At 46.7% G+C, this 14,876-nt stretch overlaps 1 long non-coding RNA gene across 1 annotated transcript; it reads left to right on the forward strand.

Moving 5' to 3' along the window:
• Positions 1-3,817: 3,817 nt before the first annotated feature.
• LOC123651650 lies at positions 3,818-12,631 on the forward strand. The gene is made up of 3 exons (XR_006740499.1): positions 3,818-3,962; positions 8,476-8,478; positions 12,620-12,631. It is a non-coding gene; the product is annotated as an uncharacterized LOC123651650 (long non-coding RNA).
• The last annotated feature ends 2,245 nt before the right edge of the window (positions 12,632-14,876 follow it).

Here is a 14,876-nt window from a genome sequence, read left to right on the forward strand (position 1 = left end):
CTAAAGGTTATCTACAGTTTTTACCCCTGAAGCTACTGAGTCAGTGGGAATCAATCTCCTGTGGTCCTGGTCCACAGGCACAGGAAACTGCCTTAGCCTCCAGGTCTCAATCTGGAAGCTTAGGCAACTACCCTATGTTTAAGCAAGTCAGAGAGTGCCGAAGCCAGAATAGCAGGGTTAAAATTCAAACAGCAGTTTTTACCCAAGTGTGGTTGCTGCCATATTTCAGGAAGGTGGCCTCTCTGCTGAGAGAGGACTTCAGCATCACCGGACAGCGCATGGGCTTGATGATTTCAACAGCAGGGGGACGTGCTCTGAGCACGGAGGCCACAGCTGGAGGGTGAGATCCGCTCAGCACGTCCCGTTAATGACAAAGGGGCTGGCACACGTGTCCCACGGGGAGACCGGCCTGCGCACCTGTGAGGCTCATGGGCAGCGGAGCATGTGAGTGGCTGAGCAGCCTCTCCAAAGCACTTCCCACCTTTCCGGAAGGCATCTGGCACCATTCTTTGTAAAAACCCTCATCTGCAAAGACATCTACTCCGGCATGTACCAGGCGAGCCGTTGGGACCATGGTGGAGAAAAGAATCCCCCAAACCCAATCTGAGATGGGCTATCGGGGACAGCCCACCTGCCGGCCCGGCAGGGGCACCCGGAGGCCATTGGGAGGCTGTGTGCAGCTCTGATAAGGACATCAACACAGAGGAGGGCTAGCAGAGGGCAGCCAGGTGACGGAGAGGCTCCCGGGAGACATACTTTCCATGAGCACGTATCTTGCAAAATCAGCAGCAGCGCAGCTCTTGGTCAGCAAAGAGGGGATTTATGAGAGAATTCCGTTGAGATATTAAGGAAGCGTCTGAAGGGGCTGCAAAGGGTAAGGCAGCAGGGATGCCTGGCTGGTTTTGAATGGAAGGCCGGGGCCTGCAAGTTCAGGTGAATAAAAAGTAAAGATTTCAGGGGTGTGTGTGTGTGTGTGTGTGTGTGTGTGTGTGTTGAAAGAAGGGTTTGGGGGTTAGGGGATTGAGGCGGGAGAGGGCCTTGAGCAGTGTTGGATGGGAAAGACGGACAATGGACTAATGGCCAGAACTGTGGAAAAGGGATTTGATGGCACCTTGGACGTGATGATAGAGAGCCATCTTGGCCTGTACCAGGAAAGAGGCACTGTCCTTCTTGAGCCACTCCCCAGCGTATATCAAATGAAACTTTTTTCCCATCCCCCAGGAAAAGCCCACCTAGCATCTTTTAAAAACCTTGGACTTCCTGCCTTGGGGTGCTGGCACCATTTGGGGCTCAGCCCATCTGGGTATTTAGATGATCTAACATTCGTAATTCTTTGCCCCATTGGCCTGGTGGGCACCTCCCTCGGCAGCCCTGACAGACAGGTGTTACCGGAGAGGTGTGTGGATTGCCCTTCTCCTTTGCTGTTGAGAGCAGGGTCCCAGGGTGCCGCTGGAGTAAGCATTGCTAGCGGCCCCATCAGAGGAAGAGAGGGGACAGAAGCTTTATTTGTGTGGCATATGTCCCTGGGTTTCCAAGGCCCCATTTCCCTTAAGCCAGTGGTTGGCAGACTCATCCGTCAACAGAGCCAAATATCACCAGTACAACGATTGAAATTTCTTTTGAGAGCCAAATGTCTACAACTTAAACTTCTTCTAACGCCACTTCTTCAACATAGACTCGCCCAGGCCATGGTATTTTGTGGAAGAGCCACACTCAAGGGGACAAAGAGCCACAGGTGGCTCTCGAGCCACAGTTTGCCCACGATGGCCTTAAACCATCCGGGAAGACGTGCAGCTGGGGATTCAGCAGAGCTAGAAGCAAAGCCAGTGCCTGCGTTTCCGCCCCATGGAGGAGCTGGTCTGGCCCAGGGGACTAGTTCCAGCCCCCCAGGCCATTGTGGGGCGGTCCACAGGCCGTGGTCCTGAGGACAAATGCAGAGTGTTACGCCCAGACTTCGTGATCCCCAAGGACCACCACGGAGCCGAGTCCGATGCAATAAACAAAAGAGCCTCTTCCATGCTAGCATGGGCTCCTCCCACTCACGCCGGCAGCATGGCGGCGGAAGAGAGCGAATTTCGCCAAGTCCTGGGGTTTTACTCCGGTGGTGATATCACTGCTTTGACTGACCCTGATTGGGCTAGGGTCCAGTTAATGGAGGATAACTCCGCCCTGCCCCACAGTGGAGTCAGGAGTTTTATCCTCGCCCCGCCCTGCCCTCTCACAGAGCACCAGAGCACCGAAAGCTAGGAGTCAGACGAGAGGGAACGTCTTCATTCTGGAGTTTAAATATAAAGTCTTCCCACACTCGTCGAGGTCATGTCTGTTCTGGTCAATGACCTGTTTCCAGGTGTGACGGACAGACATGCAGATTGTACATCATGCAGATTGTACTTACTGGGCATGCGTCCATCCTTCCCCTGTCCAGTCCCGTCCCCCAGTGAGGGGGCAGACCAGTGGCTTAGCAGTACAAATAACATGCCTATAGAATTTGACCTTTCTTAGCTCCTCGCCAGTTAATTAATAACTGGGTTATTACAACGGGTCGCGGGTGTGTAGTGTAGGAATTAAGGGGAACAGAACTTGTCACCCAAAACATGTCTCATTGTGAAAGGATTATTTCAGGCTGGCTAATTTTTAAGAAACAGCAGGCATGGGATGAGCTCTGAAAACCAAGTAGAAGTTACCCTTTGTCAAAAACATTTACACTTGTAAGGGAATTCTGCATTTGTCTCCCTCCTTGTACCAGGAAAGAGAAATGACATTTTCTCTAGAAACTCTTATCAATGCCTAAAACAAAGACTGAAATCTGCATAACAACCTCACCCTTGTTTACTGTGCGTTTCCTGATCCCCCTCATAACTGGCTCCTCTCCCCCCCTCCCCCCAATATATTCTTTTGTCTTTAGCTGGCGATGGGATAACTTGAGTCATTTCAAAGCCTTAGTTCCCTGGGTCTCTCCCATGTACACAGAAAAGGTAGACATGTTATTAAACTTTTGTTTGTTTTTCTCCTGTTAATCTGTCTTTTATTACAGGGATGTATCAGCAAAGAACCCAGAAGGGCAGAGGGGGAATTATTTTTCTTCCCCTACAGAACGGTAGACTATGCCGCACAGCCTAGGTGAGTCATAGGCCACTACTTCGCCACCTAGGTTTGTGTAAGTGCACTCTGTGACGTTCTCACAAGGATGAAATTGCCTAAGGACACATTTCTCATCATGTCTCTCTGTCGAGAAATGGCACATGACTGTACTTTAAAACTATCAAAGTCAACAACCAATTAAACTCAATATCTGAAGAAAAGTTGGAAGGAAGCCGAAATAGGTTTGGCTCAGTGGATAGAGCGTCGGTCTGTGGACTGAAAGGTCCCAGGTACGATTCCAGTCAAGGGCATGTACCTTGGCTTTGGGCACATCCCCAGTAGGGGGTGTGCAGTAGGCAGCTGGTCATTGTTTCTCCCTCATCGATCTTTCTAGCTCTCCATCTCTCTCCCTTCCTCTCTGTAAAAAAAATTAATAAAATATATATTTTAAAAAAAAAAGTTGGAAGGCAGTGGAGGTTTCTAAAGTCTGGATTCTAATCCCAGGTCCCTCCATTGGCTATGTGAATCTGTGCAAGTACTCATCCTCTTTGAGCCTGGTGAAAGCAAAGGTTTATGACTTTGATTGATTTTTGTTTTAAATCCTAGAAATCATCTCTCTCTATGTATACACCCCTTAGAGAATCAGCAACCCCTGAGGCAGCTGAAGACAGCAGACCAGACCGGACTGTTGGTCACAAGGTCTGGCTTCTGGCAGACTATAGATAACATATAAATTGCAGCTCCTCTTTTTATTAGGAGACATTAAACACAACAAAACAACAACTGAACAGCTGTGCATCTCAGTAACCAAGATTATTGCTTTGTGTTCTTGGGGCTAATAGGTTAATCACCTCACACAGACAATGAACTCTCCAAAGGGGGTTTTGAGGGTGGGGAATGTGATGGGAAAGGGAGTTTGGGTCCCCAGCCTCAGACGGGGGAGGGGGGAAGGGAGAGGGACACAGAGGGGCAAAGGGTGGGCCTCAGCACTGCCACACCACCCAGAACACTAGCTAGCTATTCACAAAACCAGACCCTGAGCCTGTTTCTTTTGAGGGGGCTCAAGGGTGAGGGGCTGCCAAGGGGCTCTGCCAGGGGCAGACACTTCAGTGAGAGAATGTGGGGGTTCCCTGAGAAGCCCTTTGCTTTCCCCTGGGGTCTGCCCCTTCCCAAATGCCCCTGGATGCACACTTGTGGGGGCTCAGAGCAGAAACCATGGAGGCCCCACCTAGGTAGGAGCAGGGGGAGACCTCTGATTGCCATGGCTTTCACCAGTGGGTGCCGCTGAGGTACAGATAGCAGTGACCTAAGTTATGTTTCAGCTCCTGAGCCCTAAGGTGAGGTGACCCCTGCTCCTCTCCCATGAGACCAGATAGAGGGGTAACCTCGAAACTGACCTCAAGGCCTGAAGAAATGGTTTATTGCTATTTTAAAATATATATTTTTATTGATTTCGGAGAGGGAGAGAGATAGGAACATCAGTGATGAGAGAGTATCATGGATCAACTGCCTCCTGCAGGCCCCACACTGGGGACTGAGCCCGAAACCCGGGCATGTGCCTTGACCAGGAATCAAACCCTGACCTCCTGGCTCATAGGTCGACGCTCAACCGCTGAATCATGCCAGCCAGGCTGGTTTATTACTCTTAACTCACCGTTGACCAATCACCTCCCAGTGTGACCCCAAGCCCCCTCATCCACAGTGCGTTGTGATTTTGCCCTATGTAATCTGTAACCTATACACCATGGGGGCGTTGGGTCCTTAGAGCATTAGCTCTCATTCTCTGGACTGGCCAATTCTATATTAAACTATTTTTCTTTCTTTTCTGCAGCAGCCATCGTGGCATCCACAAGCACCTGTGATTTCCTGCCTGCATTCATAATGGAAGAAAATGCAGCGTGTCCATGGGAGGCTACTGACAATACACAGTTTATTCCCCATCGAAGTTAACGGAACTCTATCCACGGAGTTTGGTGCCCCCCAAATTTAGAAGCCCTGTTCCAAGCAAACTGTTCAGAAGCACCCGGTTTCTGTGGGGCAGTGAGGGCCAGCTTGAGCACCAAGTCAGTTTTGTTAGCATAGGACGCCCCCTGCTGGCCACAATGCTCATGCTTTTCCACCAGCACCTTTAATTGGCTGCCTCAGAAAACCAGAGGCCAGGCCGTCAAAGCTCAGGCTTGTCAGCCAGGCCTGGGGACATCCCATCAGCCCAGATTTAAAGCCCCCTGGCTAACAGGGCTGTGTGGAAGGCTTGGGCTGCGGGCATTGGCAGGGACGATGCCAACCGCAGGCTGTTTCTGCAGGGCCTCTGCCCCTCTTCCTCCGTCCTGGTCCATGAAACAAACCCTCTGCAGGTGACTCAAAGGTTAGATCCTTCCAGGGGCTCCCTGCCTGGGGGTCTGAGGAGCTGCATTGGGAGCTGGGAGCTCGGGGCCATGGAAAAGGAAGGAGAGGAGAAACAAATTAAGGACAGAAGCCGGCTACATATTTCCACATGCACCATGGCCGTCAGCTACCCCCCAACTCTGCCCGGAAGTTATGAGGATGGGGAGGGTTGTCACCGGCCTGTGGTCACCCTGAATGAATGATGGGCTGGGGTGAGGAGCCCACCCCCCACCCCCTGTGCGCAGTCTCTGCCAGCAGAGGGCTCAGTGAGGCTCTCACCGCAGACCTGGAGCCTGTGGTCCAGTTTGAACCACTTATTGGCAGTGTAATGTTGGATGAGCTGGTCCAGCATTTTGTGTCTGCAGTTTCCCTACCTACAAAATGAGGATAACTAGCACCTGTTGTAAGGTTGTTGTAAAGATTCAGTGAAACACCCAACACCGGGCACTCGATAAATGTGGCTACTGTTACTCCCAGATGCCATTGCCTAGGAGTACCAAAGCTGCAACCAGGCAGCCAATCTCCTAACCCAGTGGTCGGCAAACTGCGGCACGAGAGCCACATGCAGTTCTTTGGCCCCTGAATGTGGCTCATCCACAAAACACCATGTGCAGGCATGCATGTACAGTGAAATGAAAACTTCCTGGCCCATGCGCAGAAGTCAGTTTTCAGCTCTCAAAAGAAATTTCAATCGTTGTGCTGTGGATATCTGGCTCTGTTGATTCATGAGTTTGCCAACCACTGGCCTAACGCAGTCCTGCAGGGATTTTCCTCCCCAGGGGCATCTGTCAATGTCTGGAGACACTTCTGATGGTCACAACTAGGGGGCATCCAATGGGCAGAGGCCAAAGATATTGTTAGACACCCTAGAGGGCACAGGACAGCACCCCACCACAGAGGATTATGTGCCCCAAATGTCAGCAGTGCCAAAGTTGAGAAATTCTAGCATGAACTAAACACCAGTGAGGGGGAGAATATTTCCCCAGATATGATGAGGTGCCATTTTGAAAGGGCAAGTTTCCCTCCTAATAGAGGGAAGCCAGATAAGCAAGCAAGCAATGAGAAATTATTAGATGACAATAAATGCTGTGATAAAAATAAAACATGGTGGCCCAGTTGGTCTGGCTCAGTGGTTGAGCGTGGATCTATGAACTTGCAAGCTTGATCCCCTTTGTGTGTGTGTTTGGGGGGGAAGGGGGCACAAGGGGGAGGGGGACGTGCAGGAGGTAGCCAATCAATGATCCTTTCTCATCGTTGATGTTTCTCTCTCTCCCTCTCCATTCCTCTCTGAAATCAATAAAAACATATTTGAAGTAATAATAATAAGTATAAATAAGTAAAACATGGTGGCGGATAAGGGGTGATGGGGTCCAGCTGCCTCAGATTGGATGACCAGAAGTGTCCTAGAGGAGTTGGATATAAAGTGGAGCCTGAATGCAGGTCAGAGCAAAGAGCCTCACTGAAGAGACAGTTCCTGTGAAAGTGCCAAGGTGAAAGTGCCAAGGTGAAAGTGCCAAGGTGAAAGTGCCAAGGTGGGGCAACCTTGATGCGACCGATGGGGGGAGCAGAAAGAACGGGAGCTGAGCGATTCGTGGGGGGAGTGGGGATGGGGAGTCAAACAAGGCCCCGCAGAATGGCGTCCTTCGGGCAATACTACTTGGCTTTACTCCCTGGAAAACAGTCTTGCTCAAAGTGCTTGACGTGTGATTTTTGTTGTTGTTGTTATATTAGAAAGCCTCTTTTCTAGGAATGAATGACTGTGATTAGCAATATTAGAAAGCCTCTTTTCTAGGAATGAATGACTGCGATTAAGGAAGTCAGTTATTGGGTTTGGTTTCTTCCGGTTGAATAGCCACACTGTGTCTCTGTTCCCTGCAGCGTGGGGCTATCCGTGCTGCCCTGGAAAAGGAGGTCCAAAGGCAGGAGGCCAGACCAGGGTTCCCCTTTGCTCCTTGGAGCTTTTCAGTGGCCCTGAGTGGGGTGCAGTATTGCATGCACATCCCGAGACCCACAGGGCAGGACAGGGGGCGGGGGAGGGCAGGCGGTGTGGGGGTGGGGGGCTCTGCTAAGCTCTCTGGGCTGTGCCTGTAATGACTGCACTCAGACTCCCGAGGCGAAGGAAGGGCTCATGAAAAGAACTGACCGTCTAATCCTTCCACTGGTCCTGCTGGGTTCCTTTACGCGAAGGCAAAGATTATCACAGGGTACTTGGACCACTTTCACGGAACGGAGCCAGAATTGTAATTTATGAAGCAGGTAAATGGCGTGAGTTTTGATAGAATGTCCAGTAGACTGACTGGCTGGTCTAGGAGAGGGTGCAAAGAGGCAGGAGGAGATTTCTGTGTTTGAGGATGGGATAAACTACAGCAAGCGCTCCGGGCAGAAATGCGTGTGGTGTACACAGCGAGGGAGTCTCAGAGGTCTAGCCATGTCATCGGGAGCTTGTTTTAACAGAAATCAGAGGCCGCTTCTAGGTGCTCTATTGCATTTAGGTTTAGCAAGTGGCTGGGCGATGCTTAGAATGATTACCAACCTCGGGCCCTCTGAGAGCTAAGCTCTCGGTTAACCTGTTAACCGAGAGGGACCTATAAATATGTCAAACATAAACACTATCGAGAACGGGTAGGACATATGAATATGTCCTTGAAATATATGTTGCGCCCTGAGAGGGCGGTATATATTTTTTGTAATCTTTATAATTGTTTGTAAAATTTATAATTTTTTAATTCGATGTTTCCATTTTTTTTGTTGGTATTCTTTTCTATTTGTTTGTAATTTTGTGTTTTCCTTTGTGCTTTATATATAAATAAACGAAAAAATATATATTTCATTTATTTTACTTAAGTATAAATAAATAAAAACAATAATGTAAAATTACGTCCGCTGGGCGTGACGTACTGATACGTCCTAGTGAAAGAGTATGCGCCCGTTGTACGTTGTGTAATTAAAAAGGGAACTCCCCGGTTATTAACAAAGCCGGCAAAGCCAGCTGCCAGCTGTTTACCAGAGTCTGTGCTGGCTCGTGACTCAACCCGATTAGGTCAAATTGCTAGCTGCCTCCTCCTCTCCTGAGCCTTAGGACTCCTAGCTATAGTGGGGACAATAAAATGTATTCAGCTAGAAGACTATATTTATATTTCTCTGCCCCGCCAATAATATTTGTGTCCATTTGGCTAATCCCTACCCAATGAAATTAAGTGGGAGGGTTTTGTATGGCCTCTGGGAGGTCATTTTAAGAGACTGCTGATGTATTGCCCTTTGCCCATCTTGTTCCTTCCCTCGGTTCCGCTGCCTGGAATACAGATGTGGTGGCCGGAGCGCTTCCAGCCATTTTGTACCAGGAGGACACGGGTCACATCCTAAGAGAGGCAGTGGTGACGAGAAAGAGCCTGGTGCCTTCAAGACATTGTGGAATTGTCACAAGAGCCCAGAGACTCCTGCCTCTGGATTTCTGTTATGTGTAAGAGAAATCAACTATTAGATCTAGTAATAATTAATGTCGTTTTCTAATACCTTTTTTAAATCGAATTTATTTAAACAATACAACAAAATTTAATCAACAATATAGTTGCTGTTGTTTTCTACTACTTGTGCCCAACGCTCTGGAAGCATTTTAATCCCTCTGTTGTAAAATTCTTGTGATTTTGATGCAAAAAATTCGGTCAATGCATTTTTGAGGCATTCTTCATTATTAAATTTTTTTCCAAGAAGAAAGTTTTGCAAAGAACGAAACAAATGGTAATCGGAAGGGGCAATATCAGGAGAATATGCAGGTTGAGGGAGAACTTCCCATTCCAACTGGCGCAGTTTTTCAGCAGTGATTCTTGCAGTATGCGGTCGTGCGTTATCATGGTGAAAAATTACGCCCTTCTGATTAATCAGCGCGGGTTCTTTTTTTCTTAAAGCTTGGGCTAACCTTTCCAATTGGGCACTATACACTGCACTTGTAATGGTTTGGTTAGATGGCAAAAGTTCATAATGAAGAATTCCTTTAAAATTCCACCAAACACACAACATCACTTTTTTCACATGCAAGTCAGGTTTTGGCGTGGGCTGAGGAGCCTCATTTTTGTCCAACCATTGAGGCCGCCTTTTCAAATTAACATACAGCACCCATTCTTCATCTCCGGTAACAATTTGCTCTAAAAACGGCAAACGGTTTTGCCGAGAGAGGAGCGAACTACAAATTGTGACTCTTTGATTACGGTTGTTGTTGGTCAACTCATGAGGAACCCATTTTCCAAACTTTTGGACTTTGCCAAGTGCACGCAATTGATTGGAAATTGTTTTTTGTGAACAATTTAAAGTTTTCGCAAGCTCTTGTTGGGTAATTTGAGGATTTTGCACCAAAAGAGCTTGAAGAGCTTCTTGATCAAAATTGGACACACGGCCTCGACCACTCTTGTCATCTAACGAAAAATTTCCCTCGCGAAATTTCTCAAACCAACGCTGGCATTTTCTGGCGCTAACTGCATCTTGACCAAGAGCACTACAGATGTTTTTTGCAGCCTCACTTGCTTTTCTTCCTAATTGGAACTCGTAAAGCATGCAGTGCCGAATATGCTCTTCATTCGCCATCTTCTTAGCCCTAGTTTTGCAACAAAAACCAAACCAAACACAAACTTTTTCAAGCAAAACTTGTTAATTGCACTTCACACGTTCTGTAGATACCACGTGTTTGAAGGTTATGTTAATACAAGTCAACGCCAAGCAAGATTTTAAACGAATGTTAAAAACGATATTAATTATTACTAGACCCAATATATTTTATTATTATTATTTAAGTTCAGATTTTAGAGGTTTTTGCGTCATGCATTCAGAAGGAATCCTAAATGACACACTAACCATTAGCATAATCTATCCACGGTGTGAGACTGAATGACTAAGTAAGATTAAATACTCCCATAAAGTCTTATCTTTCTTAAGATTACTATTTTGAAGCCATAAGTAATTTGTAACAGCATTAACAGTGTGTGAGGTCTTAGCTGAGCACGTTGTATTTCATATGGCACCCTCGTTAGTCCCAGGGGTGTTTAGTGTACCTCGGCAGAGCTCATTAAACGAAGCGAATGGGATTCAGGTGCTCTATGGCCTTTTCCATTTAAAAAAGTTTACGGCAGTTGCAGTCACTAGTTCACAGGCAGAGAGACTTTTATCTGCAGGGTCTATGGCAGAGGAGCCTGTCAGTCTCAGCTAGTCACACATCATCGCCAAAAGATCTCGGAAATCCTCCTTCCCCTGAGCATCCTAGTGGCACTGAGACAGCCATTCCTGGGGTTAGAACTAGAGAAATTGCTCCTGACTGCGTGTGGCCATCATTGTTGCTGCTCACTGAGTGCTTCGCCCTCTCCGCCTTCTGATCACATGACAGAACTGGACCCCGGGTCTCTGGCTGAGTAGGGCCATGCTCTGGCCAGGGAGTTGTATCACTCCCGTTGAGCGTGTACTCGCTCACGTGAGACCCTTCGGAGCTGTTTTCATTTGCCACAGGATCAGGGAGTGGCTGCCCAGGAGCTGTGTCCAGGAGGGAGGTGATGACCCACCCACTGAGTCTGCAGGTGCCTCTTATTGGGCATGCCAGGTGAACAAGAGACATACTATCATCCTACTTTAAAATGTATTTATTTTTGCCTAGATCTATTGAGATTTGGAGATTTTTATTGTTGCTGCAGCATAAGCATAACCTGCATTATCCTAAGTAGCACACACACCATCTAGAAACAACTTTCTTAGTGTGGGAGGAATCACATGCTTGACAAACTGAATGCTGTAACCTGTGATTCCAACAACTTTTTTTTTTTTTTTTTTTTTTTTTTTTTTAGCATTTTCCTATATCCATAGAAATCAGTCTGTAAGTAAAGCAACCTTCCTCCCATGGCTCATCAGTTTCAGGCCTTAGCAAACTCACCGCCGATTCCAGTATTATTCAGTGTTTTTCAACCTTTTTTGGGCAAAGGTACACTTGTTTCATGAAAAAAATCGCGAGGCACACCACCATTAGAAAATGTTAAAAAATTTAACTCTGTGCCTATATTGACTATATATAAAGTAATTCTCTTGAATAGGAATCAAATAAACACAAAGAAAGTATTTTATAATTACTTTATTATGAAATATTAAGTAAACAAAATAGTGAAAAATTATAAAATTCTTGTCTTGTCTGCACCTACGGCACACCAGGCAACATCTCTGTGCAGCGGAACAGCGGTTGGAAAACGCTGATTTATATTCCTACACAATCAGCGCCACCGTGTGGTGTTTAGTGTAAATGACATTTATCGTATGACCATGAAAGCAAGGCCATGTGTATCCAATAACGCTGCATCCCTCCTGAGAGGGGGACTGTCCCTGACAAAAGAAAGCACGTCTAGCGTTGCTAGGGCATCAAGTCACAAGCAAGAAGGAAAAGGATCCTGAAATGTGAGTCAGGACACTCAGGAGTGAGGGTCACTCTTTTATGTGTTCATTCAACTAATGTTGACTGAGCTGTACTATGTACCAGATATTGTTCCAGGACTAAGACAGAAGAAGTTGGAAAGCCAATTAACAGAAGAAGTCAACACAGTAACACATATTACATCGTCAGATGTGATAAGTGCTATAAACCAAAATAGATCTGGGTCAGGGCATCGAGAGTGATGGGGGAGGAATGCTTTAAATAAGGTTGACAGACATAAAGGCAAACAGTCCACATTTAGCTCTCCCAATGTTCCTTGAAATGATCCAAAATCTCAAATGTGTATAATGAACATTCTTTGCAAACATAGCATCAAAACACTTCCGCATGCCCAAATCTTGGTTTCTAAACATCATCCCCATCTTAGTCCATACAGGCTCCTATGGAACAAAATACCACGAACTGGGAAGCTTAAACAACAAACATTTCTACAGCACTAGATGCTGGGAAGTCCACGATCAAGGTGCCAGCAGATTCAATGTCTGATGAGGGCTCAGATACTTGGTTTTGTTAGCCATCTTCTCACTGGGTCTTCGCTTGGTGGGAGCAGTGAGGAAGCTGTTTTGTTGGTTTTTAAATAGGGCACTAATCCTATTCACGAAGGCTCCACCATCATCACTCAATACCTCCCAAAGGCCCCACCTCCCATCACTTTGCAGGGTAGGATTTCAACAAATGAATTCGGGGGGGAGGGAGAAGGTGGGCACAAACATTCAGTGTGGGGCAACTGCCCTGGAGTAAAAAAAATCATGACTCCTTGGAGAAAACACCGAGTTTTCAGCCGAGGCAGAAAATGGACAAAAGATCCTAGAAAATATTATGCCAGAAAGTGCAAGAAACTCAAAAGACTAACAGGGTCATGTTCATCTTTAACCTGTCAAAGGGCTCCGACTGCCAAACAGGGCTATTTGGTATCAAAAAGAATATTACTAATACTACATTGCATGATTAAAATCCATGCAGTTGCAGTAATATTTTTAAATATTAATATCACTCTTTTATAGAATGCCAGAAGGTATAATTAGAGGATCATCATTTTTCCAACAATTATGCAAGCATCATGTTGTATATTGATTTCTTGTTGCTGATGTAAGACATTACTACAAACTTGGTGGCTTAAAACAGCCATATAGGTCTGAAACTTAACTTTCAAGTGGCTTGGATAAAAACTGTGTGCACATTGTGACTTTATGTATTTGCTCCTTATCCCAGTCTCCAGCACAGAACTCCTAAAACCCTTGGGACTTCCCCAGTGGTAAGAACAATTAAGGTGTCTTGATATTTGTAACAAACCCCTTTCAACCTCTCCTGAGCTTTGTCACGAGGTGACTTTTGAAAAGCACCTATGGATGTAGGTTGCAATGACCTAAGGATGGGCGGCTAGGCCAGGATGCATCACGTGACTAGAGGGTTGGGACTTTTAGTCCCATCTCCGGCTGGTGGTTAAATCAACAGCCAAGAGCCAATGATGAAATCACTCACCTGTATAATGACTCCCCCATAAGACCCCAGAAGGATGAGGTTTAGAGAGCTCCCAGGGCGAACACTTGCAGATGCGGGGTGTGGCCTGCTCAGGGCATGGCAGCCCCACACGCCTTCCCACACACTTTGCTGACGCATCCATTCCGTCTGGCTGTTCCTCAGCTAAACCCTTTTATATAAATGGGTAATCTGTAAGTAAAATGTTTCTCTGAGCTCTATGAGCTGCTCTAGCAAATTAATGGGACCCCAGGAAGGGGTCATTGCAACCTCCAATGTACAGCCAGTTGTCAGGTGGTCAGGTGAGAGGCTGCACTTATGATTGACATCTGAAGGGAGGGGAGAATCTTGTAGGACTGAACCCACAACCAGTGAATCTAATGCCATCTCCAGATATTGAGTTGAATTGTAGGGCACTCAGGTGGTGTCCCAGAATTGCTTGATATTTGGGGGGAACCCCTCCCCAACACTCTCTAGAATTGAGTACCAGATTAGTCTGTGTGTAGAGATGAAACAATATGGAGAACATTAACCTTTGTTGACTCTCAGGGGAGAGTATATAGTCATGTACCGTAGCTATGGCAGTTAATTTTACCTTTCCACTTGACTAGGTCACAGCACTGAGGTATTTAGTCAAACATCACGTTGTTAGATCGTTTCTGTGAAGATACTTTGCAGCAGATTTACATTTGAGTCAGCTGACTTTGAGTAAAACAGATTATCCTCCATCTTGTGAGCCAATTCTGAATTCGCTTAAATAACCGATTGCCCAATATACATGGGTCCATTTCTGAATCAAATCTGCCCACCAATCCTTAACATTTCTTATAAAAACAGGTCTACTAGCAACAAAGTCATCTTTTCCCCATCTGAAAAATTCTTTTCTCACCTTTTCTGAAAGCTGTTTTTGCTGAATATAGAATTGTAGGTCAACAGGTTATTTCCTGTCAGCATTTTAAAGGTTGTCATGCCTAGGTCTCTACCTTACAGTTTAAGAAAAATGCAGTCATTCTCTGTATAGAATATATTTGTCATTTCTCCAGCTGCTCTTACAATTCTTTCTGGTTTTCAACACTTTATGATGTACCCAGTGAAGCTTTCTTTGTGTTATTCTGCTTGTTGATTTTCTTGGATATGTAGATTTATAGGTCTCATCAATTAAAATTTTGACATTATTTGTTATGACTAGAGGCTCAGTGCACGAAAATTCATGTGGGGGCGCTGGGGGAGGAGGGTCCCTCAGCTTGGCCTACCCCCTCTCATAGCCTGGGAGCCCTCAGGGGATGTCCTACTGACATCCCATGGGGAGCAGGCCTAGGCCGCAGTCTGGCCTCCCTCTGGGGGAGGCAACCAAGCTGATCAAGGGAAGGTGCAGCCCCCATCACCCACTGCTGCTGCCACTGCCAGTCCATGGCTTCCTGAGCCCACAGCTGCCTGAGTCCCAGGCCTCGAAGCCCCTGTGGTTTTGTCCAGA

This window comes from Pipistrellus kuhlii, unplaced genomic scaffold (genome assembly GCF_014108245.1).
Source record: "Pipistrellus kuhlii isolate mPipKuh1 unplaced genomic scaffold, mPipKuh1.p scaffold_m20_p_7, whole genome shotgun sequence".
Classification (NCBI taxonomy): domain Eukaryota; kingdom Metazoa; phylum Chordata; class Mammalia; order Chiroptera; family Vespertilionidae; genus Pipistrellus; species Pipistrellus kuhlii.